Source organism: Vanessa cardui, chromosome 13, assembly GCF_905220365.1.
Source record: "Vanessa cardui chromosome 13, ilVanCard2.1, whole genome shotgun sequence".
NCBI classification, from domain to species: domain Eukaryota; kingdom Metazoa; phylum Arthropoda; class Insecta; order Lepidoptera; family Nymphalidae; genus Vanessa; species Vanessa cardui.
This window is the reverse complement of record NC_061135.1, coordinates 9614228-9630768: the sequence shown is the minus strand read 5'-3', so window position 1 is coordinate 9630768 and position 16541 is coordinate 9614228.

Here is a 16541-nt window from a genome sequence, read left to right as displayed (position 1 = left end):
CATTACAAACACTTTGCTATTTAGAAAATGATTATAGAACCGAGGTTATAGGTAATATAATAATATACTCATAAGTTAATAATAAAATATTAAACAAGGATCACGTAATTTGTTATGATATTAATTAATAACGATTTATTAAACGACTCAAATTTAAAGAGCTTTTGGAGATAATTAATCTTAACTTGTAATACATACAGATTTTGTATTGTTTGATTTTCTGCGAAATAATTAGGAAATTTTAAGACTTAGGTTTCCTTTATGCGCAATGCGGCTGTGCTAGGCGTATACTGATTGTTTTCACATACAATTTGATTTCAACGCAGACGATGTTTTTATGGTCATGCTTTCTTTTGTGTATAATTTAACAATTCGGTTTTTTTAATCAGATAAGCAATTCTCGTATAAAAAAGGGTGTTTTATAAAACTAAATTAAAACTATTCTAGTACAATAAAGCTAATAAATTGTTAACACATAAAAAAGCTATGCTCGTGAGTTTTGTGGACCGCAATTAACTGAATTGAGTTGAACAACTGCATAAAAATAACTTTTATTTGTAAGTATAAATATAAAAATATGTCGAGATTTTTTTTATAATAAAAGTTAACAATTTCAGACGATAAATTCCTAAACATTTTTAAAAGTTATGTTGACACAATTTTTTTTAAATAATGTAACATGTTGCCAGGATCAGACAGATTTTTTTTTTTTAATAAAAATAGTTCGTATATATCTATGTGACGTTTGTAGTTTTCCTATAAATATGACTAAAATGTATTTAAAAATCCTCTTTTGTTTCCGCAATTCTCAATTTGCCTGACGTTCGTTCCTGACGGGCAATTTGTAACGCGATGTAAACTGAAGCTTGCTTGTTAAATAAACCACGTATTCGTGTCTTTGGGATAGTATTTGGAACATTCAGAATATTCCATTTCGTTCATGAATGAACACAGCTTTCTTGAATATAAATATTACTTAAACATTTTACATTCAGTAAAAAAAAGAAACTTTTTTTTTTAATAATATAAATTGGTTTTTAAATATAGAACTTCGTTGTGCATAATTTATAACTGGCAACATTATGTACTGTTTTTAAAATGTTTCATTTTTATTTATTAGAAGGGAAGAATAATACATGTCTCTTTTTTAAACCCCGACTCAAAAATGACGGGGTTTTATAAGTATGACGTAATTGTGTAAATGTGTATTTATCTGTCTGTGGCATCTTAGCTCCCAAACGAATGATCCGATTTTAATGCAGTTTTTTGGTTTGAAAGGTATATCATCGAGAGTGTTCTTAGCTATGTTTTGTGGAAATCGGTTCAGGTCTTCAATGTTATCAGGTCGTTTGTTAGGTGTGATAGAAATGTTACACGCTCAGTTTGCTTGCAAGCATATGTGGTATCGGACATTTGAAACACTAATGTCTTCCGGAACCACTGAGCTGGTCTGTTGTTAGGGCTCGAAGATAGGAGACGTGACCCTGGACTACCTTTTAGTAAAGTCATCCAGTTTGGGCTCATTGAATTTGTCTAGATGGTTCGGTTTTTTTTTTAATTTTCAATTGAATTTATACTTGTTATTTTTCTAGACTGTTATATAAAATAAAACCACCTCATACCGCGCTTGTACTCCATAAACTGAAAAAAAAACTGATCGTGTAAATTAACTTTAATATCAAATAATGTTAGAAGATCATGACGAGTGAGAAATGTAGTGGCATGCGCGGCGTTAACGATAGAGATCCTTCTATTACGATATAAAAGTTTTATGTCGACTCATATATTACTCGTGCGAGCAGTAACGGGTAGCTAGCAATTAATTTATAAACCTTATTTTGTCTATCTGGCTGTCTGTATGTTTCGGTTAATCTCTGGAACGGCTAGACTGATTTTGACGGCACTTAAACTTTCAGATAACTGATGTAATAAGGAGTAACTGAGGCTTATTTATTTCAGAATTGCAAATATAATAATAATAAAGTTACGATGCAATATACTGAATATACTGAAAAATCCTGTGCGCAGGCTTAACGCCAGTCAAAACTCCGCCGTCACTTCGGTTGCCTTCTACCAACTTAATAACACAAAAACTGCCTAATATCGAATTAATAAGATATAGTAAACACTGTGAAAATGTTTGTTCAATTCAAACAAAGTTGCGAGAACAGCTGGTCTGGTCTGGTCTGGTCTATATAAGTAAAGATGGAAAAGGAATGGAAAGGAAGACGATGTGATGTAAAACACACGGAATAGCTGAATTTGTTCCAACAGATATATTTTATTCATAGGACGTATGGAATAAAGATATCGATATATGTACATATGTTTACATTTCAAAGCTGAGATAAAGTGTAGAAATAGTTATTGAATTGCTTATGAAATGAATTTTATTTAAAACTTTTTGAGCGATCTCGTTTTCGTTCTCGGAAGAAAAATATACTTGTTTGATTTCATGTTGATTTCCTTTTTTTATTTTTTAGTGAAGGGTTTTCGGAGTATGGACACGCAGCATATTTCCATCTGTCACATGCTAGTTTCCCTTATATACTTGCCTTGAGCGTCGATCACGAATATTGTAAAAACAAATGAAATAGATGAAAATACAGCTTTCAACTTAGATACAACAAGATTCAAGTCTTCTAACTATTGGACCATCGCGTCTCTATTTAAATTTATGTATAGACTATATTAAAAATAAATTTATGGGTTAATTAATATTTTCCCGATAAATAGACGCCTGCAGATGTCATAACAATTAAGTATTTAGCTTTTGTGTCCAGTGTTTTGTCCCTCACAGTTCTAAATTATGGATTTTAATGATATTAACGGATAATTAAATAAAATTTTCTAGATATCGAAAACTTTCCATACGAATTAAACTCTGTTTATACATAATAACTAATGCTTTTCCTGCCATGTGCATATATTCGTTGAAATATACTTATTTGTGAAAGTACAGATTATTTTTATAAAGTATGTATGGTATTTGCCGTTTGAGTGAAAGTTATTTCTTTAACTTCAAAATACTAAGTATGGATGTTATTAATTCAAGATTTAACATTGATTATATTTCTTTTCTTTTTATTAATCGAGCGTGTGCTTTTAGAATGAGCTGGCTGCGGTCTCACTCCGACATAACTACAAATTTTCGTATACTACTCAAGCAAAATGATATAACCATAAGTAATACCTTTCAGCTATTTTGTACAAACCAAAAGCTAGGAATTATTTTGTCACGGAAAAAGTAAATTTTTGGTATATTTTTGGGAATTTCCCTTCTAAATTCAACAAGCAACAAACGTGCATCGTGTCCGTCGTTACATACATATGTATGCCTTTATGCAAAATGTAACTTGCTGAATAAAATATATCGCTTTTTTTTACGTCGTTGAGAAGTGGGTCAATTTTGGAATCTTATAAATAAAATATACGTATTTTCTTGTTGGCAACTGTGGAGAACTTTTAAATTATCGTAGTGTTAAAAGGTTCACGGGATTTTTGGTGTAAACTATATTGATATTTACAATACAACTTAGAGTTTATTTAAAAGAAATGTAGTACTAAATAAAATAATAAATAACTTTTGGACAACATCACATACATTACTCTGATCCCAATGTAAGTAACTAAAGCACTTTTGTTATGAAAAATCAGAATTAACGACGGCACCACAACACCCAGACCCAAGACATCATAGAAAACTAATGATAATCTACATCGACTCAGCCGGGAATCGAACCCGGGACCCCGGATTGGCGTACCCATGAAGACCGGTATACACACCACTCGACAACGGAGGTCGTCACTACGTCGTCAATCGTCGTACTATACTGAACTACATATATGTATATTCTTGTTTCATGTAATGGGATAAATCACTGCAAAGGTTAAAAATAAATATTTTCTAATTGTTAGATGTTATTAACGTATTTAGTTAAGTTATATTGTTAGAAACTAATTTGAGTGTGAAATTACTAATTATATTAATAATTTTTAGATTAAATTTGATTAGTTATATAACGAGTTATTCTGTAATTAAATATTAAACGGTAAGATTTAAGTATTTTGTTCTGATATTAATTAATAACGACTTAGTGAACAACTCTAATTTAAGGGGCTTTTGAAGATAATTAAGCTTAATTTGTAAAACATACCGGCTTTATATGGATTGATTTTCTGTCGAATAATGAGAAAATTGTAGATAATTTGCCTGCGATTCCATCCACAGTATTATTTTTCATACAAATCACAAAAAAGAACCAGAAACACATATCACAAACATACACATATACATACATACATATACATACATACAAATACAGACATAGGATAAATTTATTATGTGAATCTCGGAATAATACTACACGGCACGTTTTAACTTAAATTCTGTATTTAGACAACGCTTTGCTTTTTAATTTTATCTAGACATATAGGTATAAAAGTGCCGATTTTTTCAGTCCGCAGTCATCTTAATATTACTTAAGTATGTAATAAGGAATTATATCTATACTCTGTTCCACTCGTGTAAGCGGCTCGTTATATTTTATGTGATATAAATATTATAACTACCTAAGGAAAGTAATATTATGCGTTTTATATATCTATCATACATCATATATGATTTTATAACACTAGCCCAAGTCCGCTATTTAATTACTTTATTAGATACGTAGATCCCGCCTATATATAAAAAACCTTACCTCTTTATAGTGTTAGCGTATTTTTATATGCATTGGAAATATATTGTCATTTAATTAGTGTAGAGTTACATAAAGGGAATAATTAATCTACACATTGAATACGATTGTATTTATATAACAACGATGTTGATCTTTGATTACCGGATAAGTAAGCCGAAGAGGCAGTGGGCTGGTCATATTTGTCGTAGAACCGACAACCGTTGATCAAAACGTGTTCTAGAGTGGAGACCGCGTCTCGGCAAACGCAGTGCAGGACGTCCTCAGGCATGGTGGAGTAACGATTTACGCAAGGCGGCAGACGGGAGCTAGATGCGAGTAGCCGGAGAAAGATCACAGTGGCGTGCACTTGGAGAGGCCTATGTCCAGCAGTGAACAAATCGGGCTGATGATGATGATGATCTTTGAGTATATATTCGTTGCTAATGTCTGTCTTGATACAGAGACACAATTATATATGACGACTAGTTGATCCAGCGGTATAAAACATAAAATTCCAAGAACCCTCTTACGCGATTAGGGTTCGAGTTTTCTAAAATCTGTTCTTAGTGGATGTTTACATCCTATATGTAACCTACTTGACAAGTTTAAACATGTAGGTGTTATAGTTTTTGAGACTTCGTGGTTAATCAGTGAGGGTATTTTGCTTTTATACAAACAGATTTAATTAAAAAAAGGTACCCCTTATTAAGAAATAAACGAACTACAACCTTACGTTAAATTATATACATAATTTTACTTTGACAAGGTTTAATACTATGCGTTGAATGTGTTTGAAATGTTTGATAAATCCTAATATTGCATTTTGTGTGAGCTGTCAGATACATAAATATTTTGCGCTCAATTAACTATTAGGCGGTTTCGAGCTCAAACCACATGACTGATTATGTCTAAAAGATAATAACATGAGTCAGATGTGGTCGTGGATTAGTTTGTGATTACTGATTACATTATTTTAAAATATGTAAATAGCTGAGATGGCCCAGTGGTTAGAACACGTGCATCTTAACCGATGATTGCGGGTTCAAACCCAGGCAAGCACCACAATATATATGTGCTTAATTTGTGTTCAAAATTCATCTCGTGCTCGGTGGTGAAGGAAAACATCGTGAGGACACATGCATGTCTAATTTCATCGAAACTCTGCCACATGTGCTTTCCACCAACCCGCATTGGAACAGCGAGGTGCAATATGTTCCAAACCCTCTCCTTAATGGAAGAGGAGGCCCTATCCCAACAGTGGGAAATTTACAGGCTGTGACTTTAATCTACTTTTACTATGTAAATGTATTTCAATGATAGCAACAAACCTTACATTGAGATATTCCATACGATTTGCTTTGCAATATTATGCACAAAAAATAGTTCTTTATACGGTTTCGCTCGCCTTTTTGAGTTTTATCACCAGGTTACAGGCATTCAAAAGAGCCTATGTCTTTGGGGTTCAAGCTAACAAATACTCAAAACTATGAATTTATAAAATTAGTATATCTATAATATCGTACAACAATATTATTCCATTTATATACGTTTAATACACCTTCGCTTAGAACACACGGCTACCACTAATAGACACTAGTGCTGTCAGAAATATTAACCGACGCTTACATCGCCAATGCGCCACTGACCTGTTGTACTAACTCACTCACCTTTCACTCTTTGACACAATAATACTAAATATTGTTTTTTGATGGAACACCTGATGAGTAGATGTTACTTACCCAGACGGGTTTGCTGACAAGCGTATCAAATACCATAAATTATTCAGATCACGACTAATGACTTCACTAGACAATAGAAGGTTAAAGAGGTCTGTAAGGGTAGCAAGCAAAATCGATCTTGTGACGTCCGTCAAAGAAACGAAGAGGGAACTGTTAGTTTTAGTGTGTATTCTGATGTCTTCGTAACCAGCGAAAACCACTGATCGTCCACTTGAAGTCTGCGTAGCGCGTTTTGCTAGCGAGAAAAAAAGCATGGTCTATGTTGTGTCGATTTAAATACAAATCCTGCAATTCAAAAAGTCAAATCCCTATCATGCATTTTAAAATAACCTAAAATCAGTTAAGAAATGTTTTATGATACATACTTATAGTAATATAGCACTTAACATTAATTTTCTTTATTAAATTTAATATGTAGAGGTGATGTGATTCATGATGATTGATTTTGGTAAAATAGATTATTTCACTGTACCAAAATTACGCAATTTCAATGCTCGTAGTAGGTGCGATCTAAGGATATTTTTTTGATAACCGTCGGTAGAGCAATAAGCTTTTCACGTTTCTCTTATTTTTGCGGGGAAAACTTAGTAGCGAAAGCGTTCCAATGTGAGTTAGCGTCATCAGGCAGGCGGCCGACCGTAAAAATCTGCCCAATCCTTTTTTTATGTAATTCACACTGTGCCGACCTAAAATAAATGTGATGAGGGCTTTTGAATGAAAAATGACGAGTTACGCTGTCTCAAATATTATTATTATAAAGTTATCTCTAGCTTTTATACTTATATATTAACTTTAAGATACACATTTATAGAGCTGAGATAGTGATATAAGCCCAATAGTTAAAGCGCGAAAGGCAAGGACCACCATGTATATGTGCTTAATTTGTGTTTTGTAATTCATCTCGTGCACGGCGGTAAAGGAAAACATCGTGAGGAAACCTGCATGTGTCTAATTTCATTGAAATTCTGCCACATGTGCATTCCACCAACCCGCATAGGAACAGCGTGGTGGAATATGTTCCAAACCCTCTCCTAACGGAAGAGGAGGCAATGTTACAAGTTGTTAGTTTTTATACATTTATATACAATTGCAACATAGGAGATTTTAAATACGTCAAGATACTAAAGTGTGACAAAAAAAACACAATCGATGTTTGAGATGTTATGTAAACGTAGTCTAAAGCTAAATTTAGATAATTGGAAAATGTGGGATTGAATAAAATAAATACATAAGCAATACAGTATTTTAGTCTCTTGTTTACTAATTTATTTGTTATATATTTTCATTTTTCATTTCCATTTATTTTAAGTTCTTTATTATGTCTGTAGTATCTCTGTAACCACCTACAACATTTTTGCATAAAAGTAATGATGCTCTCCATTCCATGCAAATTATGATTTAAATGTTCATCTGTATATTTTATTTTGTTATAAATAAAAACCACAACGAAAACTTAATATAAATTTATTTAAGATCCCAATCGAAATCGCTTAGATTTCGATATTTTTGAATCACGATAATACGTTAATTAATGATAGCTACAACATTTTTTTTCAAAGGAATTGCTTACAATATAAATAGTTTACGTTTGGAAGTAAGCACGAGAGCATAGATTTAAAGTGATTCGCGAAAACATTATCCTTTGGCTGGTTGTTGTAAACAAAAGCCCCGGGGAGAGCCATTAGCTATTAACGTAACGTCTTCTTATCGAGACAACAAAACGACTTTCAGTATAGAGTTTTCGTCGGATTTCTTTCGCGAGATATCTTGTTTCGATAAATCGACAGAAGGCAACCCATTTAATCTTATATTTATTAGTTTCCTTTAACGTATACTATAACTAAAAAAAATATATATTTAAAAATAAGAATAACATATAACTCACTTCGCATTTCACTCGAAATATTTTCGTGTACTATATTATAATTATTACAGTAAACGTCACATAAAATATTCTGAAATTTTACGATCGTGATATATTTGATAGTGATTCTGGCTAAAAATGAAGTGTATTCCCACCCGAGAAAGATTTGTTTACATTTCTTCTATTTTCCTGAAACCCAACATGATGATATAATGGAAGCTCCTTCGTACAAAGTGTTTTTATTATAGCAGGTTAGTTTATTTATTATAATAATATGTTTCTTTTATCATCATGGTATAAGGAAGATTTTTTTCTGGAAAAAGTGGTAAATTTGTAGGCTGATCTGATGGAATGTGACTATCTGATATTTTTTCGAAGGTACATTTCACTAAGGTACCCAAGTTGTATCGGTTCGGAAAAACGTTGATTTCGCAGAGTGGTTGTGGGAGATTATTAAATAATCCAGTTGCACTTTACACTCTCCTCTTATCGGAGAATAAAATCGATGATGTAATTTTGATGTGTGCGGTATTTGAACTGTTCTATCACTCGATTAAAATCATAAGTAATCATATATTTAAACATAATGAAATCACGAACAGTTCCGATTTATGTATTTCAAATTCATATAAATAAAACGTTGATTTACTGTTATTTCAAGTACTATTATCATCATAATAATCGAATAAAGGACAGTATTCAAATGATGACATAAATTGTTTATTCATTGGCCTTAAATCCCTACTATCGTAGAGATTCGCCCACAACGGCTGTGTTTGAATTATTTTGACCATAACTCATCACTAAATAGCTGGTGAAACTTGTAAATAGTGTTTGGAACCTTTATATCATAATTTAGAATCCATAAATCGCAAAAGCATTCGCATTATTTGTCATTTAGTATTTGAAAGTGATTTATATAAAAATATATTAATTGGTATATTTTCATGGCAATTGAATTGAATGATAATGAGTGAGCGGCCTATTTGTTAGAACGCGTGCATCTTGACGATAGCGGGTTCAAATCCAGATAAGCATCACTGAATATTCATGTGCTTAATTGGTGTCTATAAATTAATGTCGTGTTCGACCGTGAAGGAAAACATCGTGAGGAAATCAGCATGTGTCTAATTTCATAAAAATTGTACCGCATGTGTATTCAACAATCCGCATTGGAAGAACGTGATGGAATATGTTCCAAAACCTTCTTCTCGAAGGGAGAGGAGGCTTTAGCCCAGCAGTGGGAAATTTACAGACTGTTGCTGTTGTTGTTGCATTAAATATGGAGAAGTAATGACATTGTGTATATAATGAAATTAGAAATTATAGGATTCCACGTCAACTAGATTTTGTGATAATTGAGAATATAACGAAAGTTTTGATTTGTTCAGATGTCAGCAGTCTGAAGAAAAATCGTGACGGTATAAAAAGTCGATGGTATAAAAAATTATTTGATCGAAAAATGTGAATTTCGAGCTGACTTATTTAAACATACTTTTGCTTATAAATACCGAAAAACTGTATTAAGCTAGTTTGATTGTAACGTCATTTACGGAACATTGAACATCGTATTAATGGAATATTTATTTACTACAGAAATATACATCTATTTTCTCCATCTACTAATAAATAAAGTTCAATTGTTCGGGATTAACACCAATATTAGTTACGGTTATTTGATCCTGTTTCCAATTTCCTTTGAGCTAAGAGCAGCGTTCGTAAATTATAGTCTTTAAATAGACGTTTTAGAATCGAGTTCAACTTTTCAGCATTGATACTGGACTCTGGGGAGTAGAAAACACTGTTAAGCATTAGTCAAACGAAAGTGCCTTGGAAGAGTCTATTTTCTAAAGTAAGTGCTCTTGATTACGTCTTGAAGATATCCGTATTTTAAAACATTATTTTTTTGCATGGCTCTTGTATTGTTTTTTTTAGTCATGCTTCTCTAGTGACGTCACCAGCATCTTAGTAGGTTTCAAAAAGAGATCAGATTTGTATTCAAATTATGTTCACAGTAACACGTCATTTGGAGGAGGATAGGAGCAAATTAATAACGGCAGAATCTTAAGCGTTTGCTGTCGAAATTAATAATTTATGACTAGATGTATACGAGTACGAGATGGCCCAGTACGAGTACGAGATGGCCCAGTGGTTAGAACGCGAGCATCTTAACCGATGATTGCGGGTTCCAACCCAGGCAAACACCGTGTTCAGCGGTGAAGGAAAACGGAAAAGGAAAACATATTGAGGAAACCTACATGTGTAATTTCATAGAAATTCTGCCACATGTGTATTCCACCAACCCGCATTGGAACAGCGTGGTGGAATATGTTCCAAATCTTCTCCTCAAAGGGAGAGGAGGCCTTTAGCCCAGCAGTGGGAATTTACAGGTTGTTGTTGTTGTTGTTGTTGTATACCGTGCATAGCTTGAGCATTTTTTTTTGTTTAATAAATAATATGACGTGAATCTATTCTTTTTAATTATTCATGACATACCACAACGCCTATGAATTAATATAATGATTATGATGTTGCTTGGGAAGTTAAATGTTCCAAAAGTATGAAAGAAGTAAGAACCTACTTGAATAAAATATATTTAGATTTTATAAAAACTATTCGAATCTAAAGTCGTTGATTGCTCCAACAGCCTGAAACGACTGTTTATTATTGCTTACTAAAACTTATTGTAATAAACCAAATGATTCCCTTGAACTTTTGTTTAAAATGTTTTGCGTCGATTTAATGAGCTTAAATTTAACAATACATTAAATAACTTCAAAATTCAAGTTTTTTGGGAATACTTTCGATATATTCACAGTAGCTGCTAAGAGTTTAGAAGCCGTATAGATATTTTCGTGTTCGACTGTACGTATACAGTCATTGGTTCTTTTCCGAACTGTTTTTTATCGTGTCATAATTACCATTCTATTATGTCAATGCGATAATTAAGAATCAGTTTGGTTGTGTACACTCCTGCACAAAAATAATTAAATGGCAATGCTCTTTTGAAGATGACCGAGGCCTAAATCAGCCTAGGAAACAAAAGTCTGTAGCTACATTTCAAGCAAAAAGACGTATGTTCTTTATAAATTATAAAGCTATTACTAAATAATATATTAATAAAATTTCAAACTAATCACAAAAAGATAAGCCGTCATAAAGTTTATAAGTGACTTATAATAAACTTTACCATTAGAGTTCGGAGCGCACGATTTTAAGATTATAAATTAAATTAATAATCTGTTTTGCACCGTGGCATAAACAAGGTGAGTTTAAATAACTTCATTTTGAATTCATCCCCTTTGTGGAAAATCTGATAAAGGTGCCTCAGCAATTATGAACGCTAGAATTTTTAATATTCTCATTATCACTACGAACCTTCCGAGATTACACATTAAAATTAAAGAAACTGCCTTAAACGATATATGTACGTTACATAGATTGAATCTATAGAATAACTGAACAAGCTTATTCTAGAGGCTTACTTATTGACGCGTTCGCTGCGGAGTCTTTTTTTTATTTATTTCCATTTTGCGGTACGGGGCGTTACCTCGTATGGAAACTGTCATAATACTTGAGCTTATTAGACCTCGTAACGTTTAAGAAACTAAAACTTGATGTGATGTGATTTTGTGATGTGATCGAATTATATTTCTTCAATGCGGCACATGGTCAAGGAGACCCCGTATAAAGTAGGTAAACCATAACATTCTGATTTCAATAGGCATCATACAGAAATATTTACAACTTTTCTACAACATTTTAAATAGGCGTAACGTCCACCGCACGACAGAGAAGTCTATGTTTTTGTTAGCCACACCGCAAGAGAGACGCATACGGGGCGTATTAGATCTCGCTCCACATTGAACGTGTTAATATTGTTTAGGGGTGATTAGTATTACAATATTGTGACTTTGCCTTTCGAATGTCTGTCAGTCACTGTTTCAATGAACAGACTCTTTCATGAAATATCCGTGATAGAACGATTTCATGTAAGGCGTAATCGCGTAGTGTCGTATTTCATCGCTTTTACGAATTTGTGAAAAACATGATTTTGAATGTGCGTTTTATGTATCCTCTGTTATTACTTACTCGGATTTTTTGTATACTTAGCATTGGATCCAATTTTGAAAATTATACTATTAATGTTTTGCAGTTGTTTGACGACCTCCGTGGTCGAGTGGTGTGTACACCGGTTTTCATGGCTACGCAACTCCGAGGTCCTGGGTTCGATTCCCGGCTGCGTCGATATAGATTATCATTAGTTTTCTATGTTGTATGTGGTATTTTCATCATTTTCAGTCATTACTTCTGATTTTCCATAGCACAAGTGCTTTAGCTACTTACATAGGGATTAGATTAATGTATGTGATGTCTCATATTTATATTTAATCAAAATAGATAAAAGTATCTAGAGCAACTAGTTTGAGTGTGTATATGTGTGTTTCCTTATGTGTATTTGTACAATCTGACACGTGTTACATTTATATGTACGGAATTTATCTTCGCCCCTTGAAAAAATATAATAATACTGTTTTCACTTTTAAACTAAAAAAATAAGAACATATTATTTTTCATACCGTCGTTTGTATATTGGTATGTAGGTGTTTTTTCAAATTAAATTTATTTTTATAACGAAACGGCTTTGATATTATATAAACTTCATTCGAATCTTGAAATATGTTAGGTGGGAAATTTATAATGATGGAGATGCACTCATAACAATTGCCGAAAGAAAAAAATGTATTACTTTTTTGACACCCATTTTATTAACAACTATGGTTTATCGTATAAAAACTACATAACATTACAAATTAATTTATTTTAAAATATATTTTATATTCATTTGCTATTTATATAGCTTATGTTTGTTTTACTTTAGAAACTTTTCAAGCTCGTAAAGTTAAGTTAAACAAGGACTTCTTTGTAAACGTCATTGGAAGCCTTTCCACCTCGAATAACTTACTTTGAACAAACATAAGCTATCCGTTCACAAAAGAATTTCGTTATATATTAGTCCCTATTTTAAAGAAAAGCAGTTTACTGTTAAAACTCACTTTGTATCCCGAAGGTGAAATGTTGACAGCAGATATACGGTGATATACTATTTTGGTGTGTCAATACTTTAATGTCGCGTTACTTTCTGATTTTGACTTTTCACCTTCGTCTCTTCACCATGCAGGCAACAACAACATCATCTAAAGTAGCTCTACTGTATACGTATATAATGTGTTTATTTGACCAATGATATTCATTATTTACATACAACAACAACAGTCAATAAATTAGCTAGGCTAAGGCCTCCTCTCTCTTAGAGGAAAAGGTTTTGGAAGATATTCCACCATGCTGTTTCAATGCAAATTGGTGGAATACGCACGTGGCGGAATTTCAATATAATTTGACACATGTTGGTTTCCTCGCGATGTGTTCCTTCACCGCCGAGCACGAGATGAATAATAAACACAAATTAAGCAAATGAATATTCAGCGGTGCTTGCCTGGGTATGAAGTTCATTTGAACCCACAATCAACGGTTAAGATGCATGCGTTCTAACAACTGGGCCATCTCTACGCATATTATTTACATAAAAATTATTAGCATTAATTTAGATATATACCGATATAAATTAAAATAGTTACTATTAATATTATAATAAATATATTTGATGGAACGTAATTTAAATTGTAATTTATTTTTTTATCTTATATACGTAAAAATACTGTGTATATTGTACGAGAAACATTTTGACAGAGTTGATCGTTCGAACGAAGTTGATGATTTGTGCGTTTTTCGCGCGTCACGTTTGTCCAATTTCAACAACGATTTTATTAATTTGTTTTGTTGCGTTCAAAAGAATGTAATATCGAAAAGGATGATGGGGCGTTAATAATGATTTACGTAACAGTTCACGAGTTTTGTTTTCTAAATATACCTCGTACAGAGCAGCCGAGACGAGTGCAAAGTTAGAAAATATCTTAAAGTTAACGTTTATTAATTAAACAGAAATAATGATCACTGTCACTAGTTTTTAAGTACACCATAAACTTATGCGATGTTTGTTATGTGTTACTTCACCGATGACGACCTCCATGGTCGAGTGGTGTGTACACCTGTTTTCATGGGTACGCCACTTTGAGGTCCCGGGTTCGATTCCTGGCCGAGTCGATGTAGATTACCATTAGTTTTCTACGTTGTCTTGGGTCTGGGTGTTTGTGGTACCGTCGTTATTTTCTGATTTCCATAACACAAGTGCTTCAGCTACTTACATTGGGATCAGAGTAATGTATGTGATGTTGTCTCATATTTATATTTATTTATTTATAAAACATGTGTTATTATTTATTACTTCGTTCCTTCATTTATTAGTTCGTTATATATCTATCAATCTATATATATTTTGAAATGATTCTCAAATCTTTTAAGTTTTTTATAATAATAGTTATATTTTAAGTTTTTGATAAATAGGTAATAGTATATTCAGATTTTAAAAGACAAAAGAGTTTTGTTGTAAGCGGTCACATATACCTATTGATTGTTATACTTGGTTTTCAAGAGTTGCCTTTCCTTGGAGTTAAAGCTTGCATTTCCTTGAATTTCCTTCTGTGGTTTGGCCGGGAAAGAGTATTAGACAAAGTTACTTTGTTTTGTAGTTATTGGAATATTAAATTAAAAAATCTACTTCTGTTGCTCTTTCAAGAAGGAAAGCAAGTTCCAACTCCAGTGATGATTGGTTGATGTTTATTAAATAAGAGAAACAGTAAACTGTCAAACTGAAACCAAAAAGTAACTGTCACTTGCTTTCACATTTACTCGTATAATAATTGATTAGATAAGTAAAAAATAGCAGAAAATGATTACAAGTACTTTACGCCATAAATAATTCAAAATGTTTTAATAGTATTAAAGAAGCTCTCGCAAATACATTTCACGACATGAGTTGTTAATTACGTAAATCGTTTGAAAATTAAGTAATTTGATTCGCGTTTGTGGCGCCGAGACTCTAATTTTCTTATAATTCACACTTGAAGATTTTACAAAGCCACGAGACTTACTAATGCAAAGCGTAGAATTTGCATATGAAATTGCAAATAAAGATAAAAGCGATGTCAAAGTATTTCACTTTATATAAGGTCGCGATAGGCCCGTGGTTAGGTTAGTCGGGATTGCAGATTCAAACCCGTGGAATAACCGATAAGTATTCATGTGCCTACGAAAAAGTGAACGTGTCTTTGACGTTCTAAACATAAGATGTGCCTTATAATGTTCTGTCATATTTTTATTCCCCGAGCCGCTTAGTATAAGTATTATAAAGTCTTCGAAGGCCTTAGGACTGTGTTGGGATAATAAAGGTTGTTATCTTTTTTTAAAATTATTTAAGGATAGTTTGGCAAAGAGTAAAATTAAGTAAGTGAATGTGAAAGAAACGCAGTATGCTTTGGCTATCAAAGATACAGTTGTTTAACATCGCATATTTGTTTGAAACAGTATAGAAATATTTTACAGAATTTTCTTAAAAATAAAATATAATAAAAATGTTTAATGGCAACACTACACAAAAATATTTTTTTCAATAAGTTCGTAAAACCAGTTTATAGTTAGTAACAATGTGTGCTCGCACTTTTGCAGTTTTTTTTATTGCTACAGCCATTTGAAGGCCGCGATTGGCATACAAACTTAGCCGACCCCAGAAGTCAACCTTACTGAGTGGAAGTTATAAAATCTTGACGATGAAGTCGTAAAGAGGGCAATTTCTTGTCGTCGAGAGAATATCGAAGCTATACGCTACGAGGTGTAGGGGTTGTACGTGTGTCGAATTTAAGCAGACGATATCCGAAACTCAGTCATTATACACGATTCAGGGCTACTTTCTCTACAAAAGAAATTGACATAAAAACTTTTTTTCTTGAAAATTCGAACATATACTTTAGATAAATAATAGTACTCAATACATTACATTGATATAGATATATCTTAGTATTTTTATTTTATACTTATCACATATTACATTTCAAATTGTTAAATTAATTCAATTAAAGGTTATCGTTATGTGATATGACGATTAATTTATTTTTACAAGAGCTAAATCAATATTATCATTAAATAGTATAAGACAAATCACTTACTATTGTCTTTCCCTTTAAACCACACAACGGGTTTTGATGTTTTTTTTTTTCACTAGATAGATTAATTCAAGACGAGGGGATTTATCTATAACGTATATACAATACAGTAGAAAAACACTGATATTTTAATTTT